Below are 13532 nucleotides of genomic sequence, written 5' to 3' on the forward strand. Positions count from 1 at the left end.
GCAACTAAACGTGGTATGCGTCCATCACCCATTTGAGCTCCATCACCCGCAAAAACGATCACAACTAAACGTGGTACGCATCCATCACCCTCTTCGTCGGCGTCAACAACTACTTGTCACCCCCAAACTGATGGTCAAACTGAAGTAATCAATAGAACATTGTCTACTATGCTTAGGGCTGTTTTGAAGAATAATAAGAAAATGTGGGAAGAATGCTTGCCTCATATTGAATTTGCTTATAATCGTTCATTGCATTCTACTACTAAGATGTGCCCTTTTGAAATTGTGTATGGTTTCCTACCTCGTGCACCTATTGATTTGTTGCCTCTTCCATCTTCGGAGAAGGTTAATTTTGATGCTAAAGAACATGCTGAATTGATTTTAAAAATTCATGAGTTAACTAAGGAAAACATTGAGCGTATGAATGCTAAATATAAACTTGCTGGAGATAAGGGTAGAAAACATGTTGTGTTTGCAACTGGAGATCTTGTTTGGTTACATTTGCGTAAGGATAGATTTCCTAATTTGCGCAAATCAAAGCTAATGCCACGTGCTGATGGTCCTTTTAAGGTGTTAGAGAAAATAAATGATAATGCATATAAACTTGAGCTGCCTGCGGATTTTGGGGTTAGTCCCACTTTTAACATTGCAGATTTGAAGCCTTATTTTGGAGAGGAAGATGAGCTTTCGTCGAGGACAACTTCATTTCAAGAAGGGGAGGATGATGAGGACATCAATACCATTGTTACACCCATAGCCCCTGCTGCTATACATACTGGACCAATTACTAGAGCTCGTGCATGCCAATTGAATTATCAGGTACTTTCCTTTCTTGGTAACGTTTCTAATGTTCATGAGAATATGATGCTGCCTAAATTGGATACATTTGTTTTGCTTACAAACGAAGGGCCTAGCTTGGACAAGAAAGATGAACCTTGGAGCAAGTTCAAGCATGGAGATGATGGCACGCGCAAGGGGAACAAGAACGGAGTTACAAGTGATGATTCCAGGACTTTGAAGCCACCATAATGAGTGCATGAAGCCTTGGACGAAATATACAAGATGGCACTTCAAAAATTTTGTCTAGAGGCTATTCTAGGTGCTGCGTCACCTTATTTTTGGGCCAGGCCCATGTAATTTCGAAATACTTGATTATAGGCAGTTTTTAGAGTCCGTATGTGTGGGGAAACAAGAGTTAGGGTTGGTTTCGGACCCCTTCTCCAAGGGCCACAAAATTCCCTCCCTCTCTCCTCCATATATACAACCCTTAGGGCATCGTTTAGAATTTGCGTTTTGTTTAGATTAAAAGTTTTCCCTAGCTGCAACTTTGTGTACTTCGTTTGTGTTCAACGACAAGACAAAGGCATCACAGAACCCCACCTTCATTAATAAAGCTTTCCTCTTTTATTCGCAATATCCAGATTGCAATCTCAGTTTCTTGCTTGTTCTTCGTTTGCTCGCAGGAATTAGACCCTCGTGGTCAGGTTGATCATGCTCCGGCGTGGTCAATAACCATCGGAAGTTGGTTTAGCGATTGCTAAGGCACGACGTCTTCGCACATTCGTAGTCGGATCGTCAAAGTCGACTCCCATAGAAAACGATTGCTATCTTATCGAAGCATCGGAACACCTTCGCCTCTATCAGGAGTTAGCCATGGAGACACTAAGGAGCAAGGAGGATCCGAAGAGGAAGATGGATGTGAAGACGGAGAAGAAGAAGAAGGGCAAAGTCAGCAGAAGCTCGGACGATCCGGACCGCCGTCCGGACGATCCGGCCCCAGCCCGGACGATCCGGACCCCGAAGCCCGGATCATCCGGACCAACATCTGGATCATCCGGACAGTGCCTGCGTGCATGATGTTGGGCCGAGGCCCATGTACCCCTTCGCCCCCCAACTCCTACATATACTACTCCTCCACCTCTTTCTAGGGTTAGCATTGGTTTAGCTCATATGTGAGGATAGCTTTTTCTCATCCATACGGATCTACTCCTCGAGAGAGACCGCGGCCCCTCTTCGGAGAAGATCCACGTTGGATTCAAGACCCCCTCTTGGGTGGCCCCATCAAGACCTCCTTACGGAGAAGAACCGGTTACCCTTTGTATCGTCCCTTGTTGATTTTGGACCATGTGATCTCTATGTGTACTCGAATCTAGCATATGTGTGACTATATCTTGTTGGTTTGAGAGTTCCTCTTCTGTTTTTCCCTTGTTTTCCCCTCGTGTTCTTCGTGTTCTTAGTCGGGATCCGTTCCTTTCGTGAAAGATCGGCCATTTAGGGTTCCTACATCATCTTGGTATCATGAGCCACGTTGATCATGATTTGGGAGCCTCCCCTCTTCGTTTTCTAGCTTGATTTTGTTGTTTTTCGTCCTAATCCGAAAATACCCACAAAAATAGCCCCAATTTTTTTCCTTGTGATTTGTGCGTTTTGATGAAGTTTTGTTGGTTTTGATCCGTGAATTTGTTGTGTTGCAAGTGGATCTTACCTTCCCCCCCTCGCAATCCATCCAAAATCCACGAAATCCTCAGATTTCTCCCCGTTTTAGAGTTCATCCCGAGCCATCCCCGAGTGCAGTTGACCTGCCCGGATCATCCGGCTTCCGACCCAGATCATCCGGATCCGCCCGGATCATCCGGCTCCTGACCCGGATCATCTGGCTTCCTCTGATGAAACTGCATTTTCCTCTAGTTTTTCCCCACCACCACTTAACTTCCGCAAACCCTTTCAATACACCAAGCCCTACCACCACTTAACCGCTACCAACTCCGACACTTTTTGCCGCATTTGGTTTTGAGAATTTGAGTTGTGGCTCACCGTTTCCTAACGTGTTTCGGCTACTTAGGGACGGTTCGACATCAACATCACCACCGCTCATCTTCGCCAAGGACAACTACAAATGGCTACATCATATTGGTATCGTGATATCATCATACTTTCTTGCATTTGCATTGATAACCCCATAGCCTTACTTTGGCGTCACTTACCCATCGAGACTAGCCTTTGAGTATTGTCGGCAACGTGACTTGTGCATATTAGTGATCATACTTTCCATCGCATACATACCATATCATCGGGTTGCATATCTCGGTATCATCTCTTGTGTCACAAAGTTGTCATCGCATACACAATTGCTATCTTGGCTTGTCAAGCATTGCATGAGAAAAGAGCTCAAACAACAAAGAGCCAAAAAAGCTTTTAAGAAAAAGGGAAAGATAAGCAAAGATCTTATAAGCAAGGACCATAGCATAATACAGCATTAAGATTGTCATACTCGATCATCTTGGATCATATCATCGGAACATCATACATAGAGCATACTTGGGATAGAAGTCGTTGCATTTTTGCTTAGTAGGTTGTGCACAAGTTCGTATCCGCCTATTGTGCAATCGTGCTAGCGTCTCTCTAGTGTTGTGCAACAAGAGCATTTTCGTGGATTCCACATTTTGGCTCATTCCTTGGTTGCACGACCCCACTTATCCTTTTGCGTGTGTGTTTCCGTGTCCTCTTTTTGCTATTGGTCTACTTGTTGCATTTACAACTTGCGAATCTTTTCCAACATTATTGAGTCTTGCTTACTATCACATCAAAAAATTTGTGCCACCATCCTTACCAAGCTCCACCATAAGCTTTTACTTATGTAGGTGTGAGAAACCGACAAGAATTGGTACCAATTGTGCTATTTCCTTGTGACACATTGAGTGATCATTGATCCATCTTCAACATCGGTCAAGGTACATTTGGTATAAGTTCTTCTCTTTCTCCCACTCACATATTTTGTTGCATTGATGGATATGCCAAGTACTTCTACCAACCCACTTTTCCTCGAGCAAGACAACGATCCGAACAACTACGTCACCAAACTACACCTATTTGGAATGCAACGAGCCTTGCATGAAGAGCAACTAGCAATGAACGACCGCATCGACAACCTCGCCACCGACTTGCGACTCTCCGAGCAACGTACAAGAGACTACTTCGACAACAAGCTCAACAAACACAAGCACGAGAATGACGCAAGAATGGATGAGATTCGTGCCTTGTTGGTCAACCGCTCTTCTAGCACTTTGTCCTACTCATGACGGAGCCGCTCGAGTCGACACTCCGACGACACCATCTCCGGTTCAAGTACCCCGACATCGAATACTCTTTGCCGTGCCGAGCGTCAAGATCGTCAAGCCAACCGCAATCCTCTACATGACACCGACTCTCAAGAGCATCGACATGTCAAAACCAAGCTACATTTGCGCAAGCACAAGAACGGCAACGTCAACGCCAACAAGAACAAGAGGAGCGAGGGCGACAACACCAAGATGCACAATATGCCGAGGCACAACGACAAGAACAACAACTACATGAAGCTCAAGCACTGGAGGCGCAACGTGCCCTCCGGGATTCAAGTCGAGCAGTAGCCACGCGCAACCGGCAAGCCCGTGAGCAACAAGAAGCGCTTCGTGATGAAGTTCAAGAGAGGATTTATCAAGCACGTGTGCATCGTGAAGTTCCTCGTCAAGATCGACAAGCGCCTCCTCAAGTTCGACAAGACCATCAAGTTCATCGAGAGCATGAAGACAATGGAAATCCTCCAAGGCAAGAGCAACATGAGGTCGGCTACCCTCCTCGCCAAGGGCAACATGAGTTTGTCAATCCTCAACGACATGGGCGTCATCATCCTCGACCCCAACACAATGAAGAGCAACGATACGACAAGCTAAAGTTCACCATGCCCAAGTTCACCGGAAGCAATGACCCCGAAGAGTACATATCATGGGCATTGAAGGTTGACAAAATCTTCCACTTGCACAACTACGACGAAGAGAAAAAGATCACAATGGCAACCCTTGAATTCCAAGACTACGTCCTCATTTGGTGGGAACAAGTCATTGAGCGCCGAGAGGCAAGAGGTGAACCACCCATCTCTACTTGGGCGCAAATGAAGGATGTCATGAGAGAACGATTCGAGCCAAACTACTACAACCGCGACCTCTTCAAGAAACTCCAACTCCTCAAGCAAGGAACCAAGAGCGTTGAAGAGTACTACAAGCAAATGGAGATTTCCATGATAAGAGCCAACGTCACGGAAGATGATGAGCAAACTATGGCACGTTTCTTGAATGGACTCAGTCACCCTATCAAGAAGATTGCCGACTTCCAACCATACTCGAACCTCATCGAGCTAGTGCATCAAGCTACCAAAGCGGAACAGCAAGTACAAGACGACTTCAAGTATGCCAAGTTCTCATCCAAGTCCTATGGCTTCTCCAACACCCAAGCTTCAACGACTCCAACAACTTCTACCTCAACCAAGCCATCTACAAGCAACGGCGACAAGTCAAGCTACAAGAAAACTTCGACAACCTCAAGTCATCCTCCTTCTACAAGCAACTTCAAGCCGAGAGCTTCATCATCATCTACCCCAACCGATGAGACCATCAAGACAAGTTCCTTGAAATGCTTCACATGCGATGGCCGAGGCCACAAGTCCTTTGAGTGTACAAACAAGCGCACCATGATCCTCAACGATGATAGAACCTATGACTCAATGAGTGAAGGAGAAATGGAAGCCCTTGAGCAAGTGGCCATGCACCGGCAAGTGAACAACGAAGATGAAGATGATCAAATATTTTGTGACGAAGATTCAAGCCCCGCTCTTGTTGTCTCCAAGGTCTTGACTCTTCAACATCAACAAGGCGAAGACCAAAGATGCCATATTTTCCACACCAAGGCCGGCATCAATGGAAGGTCCGTCAAGGTCATCATCGATGGAGGGAGTTGCCATAACCTCGCAAGTGAAGAACTATGCTCCAAGCTCCAATTGGTCAAGATGAAGCACCCGCACCCATACAAGGTTCAATGGCAAAACGACACCGGCACCATCCAAGTCTTGCATAGAGTACAAGTTTCTTTCAAGATCGGAGCTTATGAAGACACTTTGGAGTGTGATGTTTTACCGATGACCGTTTGCCACCTCCTTCTTGGACGGCCATGGCAATATGACCGAGGTGTCATCCACAATGGGCGTACAAACCACTATAGCTTCAAGATGAAAGGAAAGGAGTATGTGCTACGACCTATGTCTCCAAGCCAAGTGATCGCGGACAAACAAGCAACCCATCATGGAGAGAATAGTGAGAGAGCGAACCACCAAAAAGAGAGTGAGCGCCACCAGCCAAAATTGAGTGCCTCCACAATGAGCGACAAGAAACACTTAGTTCTATTTGCCAACAAGTGTGTGAGAACCCATCAAGTGTCCTACACTATGTCCTATTGTGCAAGGACGAGGCACCAAAAACTAACACCTCTCACAATCTACCTTTGGTGTTATCTTCTTTATTGCAGGAATTCCAAGATGTTTTCCCTAACGAGCTACCTCCGGGTCTACATCCACTACGAGGCATCGAGCACCTCATCGACCTCATCCCCGGAGTGCCACTTCCAAACAAGGCTCCCTACCGAGTCAACCCCGAAGAAACCAAAGAAATACAAAGGCAAGTAAAGCATCTCATAGACCTTGGACATGTGCGCGAAAGTTTGAGTCCTTGTGCTGTACCTGTCATTCTTGTGCCAAAAAGAGATGGTAGCTTTCGCATGTGTTCCAACTGTAGACCTATTAATGCTATCACCGTTCGCTATAGGTACCCCATTCCACGTCTCGACGATATGCTAGATGAACTTAGCGGTGCCACTATCTTTTCCAAAATTGATCTTAAAAGTGGTTACTATCAAATACGCATACAAGAGGGTGATGAATGGAAAACCGCTTTCAAAACAAAGTTTGGTTTGTATGAGTGGTTAGTCATGCCTATGGGTTTATCGGAAGCACCGGGTACTTTCATGCGTCTTATGCATTATGTGTTTCGCCCTTATATTAGTGAATTTTTTGTTGTCTACTTCGATGATATCCTTGTTTTTAGCAAATCTCTCCAAGAGCATGTCACCCACCTTCGCACCATGCAACAAACTCTTCGAAAAGGGCAACTTTATGCTAATATGGAAAAATGCCTTTTTGGTGTTGATAAGCTTGTTTTCTTGGGTTATGTAGTATCTTCTAAGGGTGTTCATGTTGATGAATCTAAGATCAATGCTATTAAAACGTGGCCCCAACCAACCAATTAGCAACAAGTGCGTAGTTTCCTTGGTTTTGCCGGTTTCTACCATAGATTTGTGAAGGATTTTAGCACCATTGCTTCACCTTTACATGCTTTGAGCAAGAATAATGCACCCTTTGTTTGGGGACCATCTAAAGACAGCGCATTCAATGAGCTTAAGAATTTGCTTACTCATGCTCCCGTGCTTGCATTACCCAACTTTGACAAACCTTTTGAAATTCATTGCGATGCTAGTGGTATTGGCATAGGAGGTGTGTTAACGCAAGAGAAGCGCCCCATAGCATATTTTAGTGCGAAACTTTCCGGAGCGCAACTCAATTACACCATCTATGACAAAGAGCTATATGCTTTAGTGCGAGTTTTGCGTGAATGGGAACATTACCTCCGCCCTCATGAATTCATCATCCATATCGATCATGAAACACTTAAATATCTTAAGGGTCAAACTGAGTTGAACAAGCGTCATGCTAAGTGGAGTGAATTTATTGTGTCTTTTCCTTATGTCATCAAGTATATTAAAGGTAAGGAAAATGTTGTGGCGGATGCGCTTTCCCATATCTGCATGCTTGTTACTCAACTTGAATTGAATGTCATTGGCTTTGAGCACATAAAACACTTGTATGAGCATGATCCTACTTTTGCCATTCCTTATGCCAAATGTTTGACGCATACATCTTGGGAATGATACTAAATCAAAGATGGATATCTTATCAGAGCTAACAAACTTTGCATCCCCGTGTCTTCTCTTCATTTGTTGCTTTTGCAAGAATCTCATGGAGGAGGACTAATCGGACATTTTGGACGCGACAAGACCCTTGCTACGCTCTCCAAGAACTACTTTTGGCCTAAGATGTTTCGCGACGTCAACCACTTCACCAACCGATGCTCTACATGTCGCAAAGCTAAGTCCAAAGCTCAATCTCATGGACTATATATGCCTCTTCCAATTCCGTATCATCCATGGGAAGATATTAGCATGGATTTTGTGCTTGGTTTGCCTAGAACTAGAAATGGCTAGGATTCCGTTTTTGTTGTTGTGGACCAATTTTCCAAAATGGCTCATTTCATTCCTTGCAACAAGATAGACGATGCTTCACATGTTGCCAATCTCTTTTGTAGGGAAATATTGCGTCTACATGGAGTGCCAAAGATGATTGTCTCGGACCGCGACGTCAAGTTCTTGAGTTACTTTTGGAACACCTTATGCGCCAAGCTCGGAATCAAGCTACTATTCTCCACGGCATATCATCCACAAACCGATGGCCAAACGGAGGTGACAAACCGTACGCTCTCCACTCTACTATGCGTGTTGATAAAGAAGAACATCAAGGAGTGGGAGGAGTGCCTACCTATCGCCGAGTACGCCTACAACCGTGCAAGACTTAAGACTACCAGCAAGTCCCCCTTCGAGGTCGTCTACGGCTTCAACCCGTTGTCCCCATTGGTCATTCTACCTCTACCACTACAAGAGCGCACAAATATGGATGTGAGTGCCCGAGTCAACCACCTCAAGAAGATGCATGAAGATACAAGGCACACCATCGAGCGCCAAGTACAACGACTCGCGACCAAGCTCAACGTCAACAAGCGACCCATGATATTCCACATTAGAGATCTTGTGTGGCTACACCTTCGCAAGGACCACTTCCCCAGCGAACGCAAGTCCAAACTTCTACCATGAGCCGATGGACCCTTCAAGGTGCTTGCATGCTACAACAACAACACCTACAAGATCGACATCCCACGCGACAAGTTCTCCGTGAGCGACATCTTCAACGTCAAAGATCTCTCGCCCTACCATGGTGATGAAGATTTTGATCCGAGGTCGGATATTTCCCAAGGGAGGGCAGATGATGCGGGGCATCCCAAGTTCATCCCCATGGACCTACCATCGTCTCACCAAGTGCCTAGTGGACCCATGACACGAGCACGTGCAAGAGCTCTCGAAACCGAGGTGACATCCCTCCTCTCACAATCCCACTTCGATGAACATGAGACATGGCTACTACCTAAACCAGAGACGTTGTGCATACTTAGGTATCAAGGAGTTAGCCATGAAGACACTAAGGAGAAAGGAGAATCCGAAGAGGAAGTTGAAAAACTGAGTTTCAGATGATTTTGTCTTTGACGTGTACTCTACAACCCTTCTATGAGCTCACCCATGGACAGATATATGGACAATAACATATAGATCAGTGCACCATCCTCTCGTTTTCAAACTAGAAAGAGTACAGGTTCAATCAGGACGGAAGGAGGAGGCTCTTCGTTGTATTGAAACCAAAGAATTCATGCTTTATATGGTCTATCACCCGCCCCGCTACCAACCTCACTTTTTCACTAGTAGAGGCATTATTCTTAAATGATAAAGTACATAACAGCTCTTCCTCATTATGTTTATGCACATATAAAATTATAGGGCATCCCGAATGGTGCAAGATGGATCGTTGGCGCGATCAACTTACCCCGAAAGTTGAATTCACATGCCGTCCCCCATTGTTGTATCAACAAAAGGACAACAATTTGACCATACGAACTCCATTTGAGCTCCATCACCCGCAAAAATGATCAGAACTAAAAGTGGTATGCGTCCATCACCCTCTTTGTCGGCGTCGACGACATTTCGGGCGCCGGATCTAGGTTGAAAAAATGAGTTTGGATGATTTTATCTTTGACGTGTACCATACCACCCTTCTGCGAGCTCACCCATGGACAGATATTTGGACAATAACATATATAGCAATGCACCATCCTTCCATTTTCAAACCGGAAAGACTACAGGTTCATCAGGAAAGAAGGAGGAGGCTCTTTGTTGCATCGAAACCAAAGAATTCATGCTTTACATGGTCTATCGCCCGCCCCGCTACCACCCTCACTTTTTCACCAGCAGATGCATTATTATTAAATGATAAAGTACATAACAGCTCTTCCTCATTATGCTTATGCACATGGAAAATTCTAGGGCATCCCGAATGGTGCAAGATGGCTCGTCGGCGCGATCAATTTACCCTGAAAGGTGAATTCACGGGTCGTCCCCCGATGTTGTATCCACAAAAGTACCACAATTCGTCCATACGAACTATGTTTGAGCTCGATCACCTGCCAAAACAATCACAACTAAATGTGGTACGCGTCCATCACCCTCTTCGACGGCGTCGACCGCATTTCGGTGGCCGAATCCAGGTTGAAAAACTGACTTTCAGACGATTTTATCTTTGACGTGTACTCTACCACCCTTTTATGAGCTCACCCATGGACATATAGAGGAATGCACCATCCTTCCATTTTCAAACCGGAAAGAGTACAGGCTCAGTCAGGAAAGAAGGAGGAGGCTCTTCGTTGTATCGAAACCCAAGAATCCATGCTTTACATGGTCTATCACCCGCCCCGCTACCAACCTCACTTTTTCACCAGCAGATGCATTATTTTTCAATGATAAAGTAAATAACAGCTCTTCATCATTATGTTTATGCACATGGAAAATTATAGGGCTTCCGGAATGGTGCCAGATGGGTCGTTTGCAAGATCAACATACCCCGAAAGTTGAATTCACGGGTCGTCCCCCGTTGTTGTATCGACAAAAGGACCACAATTTGGCCATATGAACCCCATTTGAGCTCCATCACCTGCCAAAACAATCACAACTAAACATGGTAAGCGTCCATCACCCTCTTCGTTGGCGTCGACAACATTTCGGGCGCCGGATCCAAGTTGAAAAACTGAGTTTCGGATGATTTTCTCTTTGACATGTACTCTACCACCCTTCTGTGGGCTCACCCACGGACATATATTTGGACAATAACATATAGAGCAATGCACCATCCTTCCATTTTCAAACCGAAAAGACCTCAGGTTCAGTCAGGAAAGAAGAAGGAGGCTCTTCATTGCATCGAAACCCAAGAATTCATGCTTTAAATGGTCTATCGCCCGCCCCGCTACCACCCTCACTTTTTCACCAGCGGATGCATTATTCTTAAATGATAAAGTACATAAAAGCTCTTCCGCATTATGTTTATGCACATGGAAAATTGTAGGGCATCTCGAATGGTGCCAGATGGCTCGTTGGCGCGATCAACTTACCCTGAAAGTTGAATTCATAGGCCGTCCCCCTTTGTTGTATCTCTAAATGGACCACAATTTGGCCATACAAAATCCATTTGAGCTCCATCACCCACCAAAACGATCACAACTAAACATGGTATGCGTCCATCACCCTGTTCGTCGGTGTCGACAACATTTCGGCCGTCGGATCCAAGTTGACAAACTGAGTTTCGGATGATTTTATCTTTCACGTGTACTCTACCACCCTTTTGTGAGATCACCCACGGACAGATATATCTACAATAACATATAGAGCAATGCACCATCCTTCCATTTTCAAACCAGAAAGACTACAGGTTACATCAGGAAAGAAGGAGGAGGCTCTTCGTTGCATTGAAACCCAAGAATTCACACTTTACATGGTCTCTCGCCCGCCCTGCTACCACCCTCACTTCTTCACTAGCAGATGTATCATTCTCAAATGATAAAGTACATAACAGCTCTTCCACGTTATGTTTATTTCAACAAAAAATTATAGGGCATCCCGAATGGTGCAAGATGGCGCGTCGGCGCGATCAACTTACCGTGAAAGGTGAATTCACGGGCCGTCCCCAGATGTTGTATCCACAAAAGGACCACAATTTGGCCATAAGAACACCATTTGAGCTCATCACCCGCAGAAACGATCACAACTAAACGTGGGACGCGTCCCTCACTTTCTTCGTCGGCATCGACAACATTTCGGGTGCCGGATCCAGTTTCAAAAACCGAGTTTCAAATGATTTTATCTTTGACGTGCACTCTACCACGAACTGATATATGGACAATAACATGTAGAGGAATGCACCATCCTTCCATTTTCAAACCAGAAAGACTACAGGTTCAGTCAGGACGGAAGGAGGAGCCTCTTTGTTGCATCGAAACCCAAGAATTGATGCTTTACATGGTCTATCGCCCGCCACGCTACCACCCTCACTTTTTCCCCAGCAGATGCATTATTCTTAAATGAAAAAGTACATAACTGCTCTTCCTCATTATGTTTATGCACATGAAAAATAATAGGGCATCCCGAATGGTGCAAGATGGCTCATCGACGCGATCAACTGACCCTAAAAGGTGAATTCACGGGCCGTCCCCCGATGTTGTATCCACAAAATGACCGCAATTTCGACATACGAACTCCATTTGTGCTCCATCACCCGCCAAAACGATCAGATTTAAACATGGTACGCATCCATCACCCTCTTCGTCGGCGTCGACAACATTTCGGGGGCGAGATCCAAGTTGAAAAACCAAGTTTCGGATGATTTTATCTTTGACGTGTACTTTACCACCATTCTGTGAGCTCACCCACGGACAGATATATGGACAATAACATATAGAGAAATGCACCATCCTTCCATTTTCAAACCGGAAAGACTACAGGTTCCATATGGAAAGAATGACGAGGCTCTTCGTTGCATTGAAACCCAATAATTGATGCTTTACATGGTCTATCGCCCGCGCCGCTACCACCCTTACTTTTTCACCAGCAGATGCATTATTCTTAAATGTGAAAGTACATAACTTCTCTTCCTCATTATGTTTATGCACACAAAAAATTATAGGGCATCCCGAATGGTGCAAGATGGCTTGTCGGCGTGATCAACTGACCCTGAAAGGTGAATTCACAGGCCGTCCCCCAATGTTGTATCCACAAAGGACCACAATTTATCCATACGAACTCTATTTGAGCTCCATCACGTGCCAAAACGTTGACAACTAAACGTGGTACGCGTCCATCACCCTCTTCGACGGCGCTGACCACATTTCGGGGGCCGGATCCAGGTTGAAAAATTGAGTTTCGGATGATTTTATCTTTGATGTGTAGTCTACCACCCTTTTGTGAGCTCACCCACGGACAGATATATGGACAATAACATATATAGCAATGCAACATCCTTCCATTTTGAAACCGGAAACACTACAGGTTCAAACAGGAAATGAGGAGGCTCTTCGTTGCATCGAAACCCAGGAATTCATGCTTTACATTGTCTATCGCCCGCCCCGCTACCACCCTCACTTTTTCACTAGCACATGCATTATTCTTAAATGGTAAAGTACATAATAGCTCTTCCTCATTATGTTTATGCCCACGAAAAATTATGGGGCTTCCCGAGTGGTGCAAGATGGCTCATCGGCGCGATCAACTTAACCCTGAAAGGTGAATTCATGGGCCGTCCTCCGATGTTGTATCCACAAAAGGACCACAATTTGGCCATACGAACTCCATTTGAGCTCCATCACCCGCCAAAATGATCATAACTAAACGAGGGACTGAAATTGCTAGTTATCGACTAGAGGGGGTGAATAGGCGATTTTTATGAAAGTCTTCAAAACATGGGAGTT

This window comes from Triticum aestivum, chromosome 2D (assembly GCF_018294505.1).
Source record: "Triticum aestivum cultivar Chinese Spring chromosome 2D, IWGSC CS RefSeq v2.1, whole genome shotgun sequence".
Classification (NCBI taxonomy): Eukaryota; Viridiplantae; Streptophyta; class Magnoliopsida; order Poales; family Poaceae; genus Triticum; species Triticum aestivum.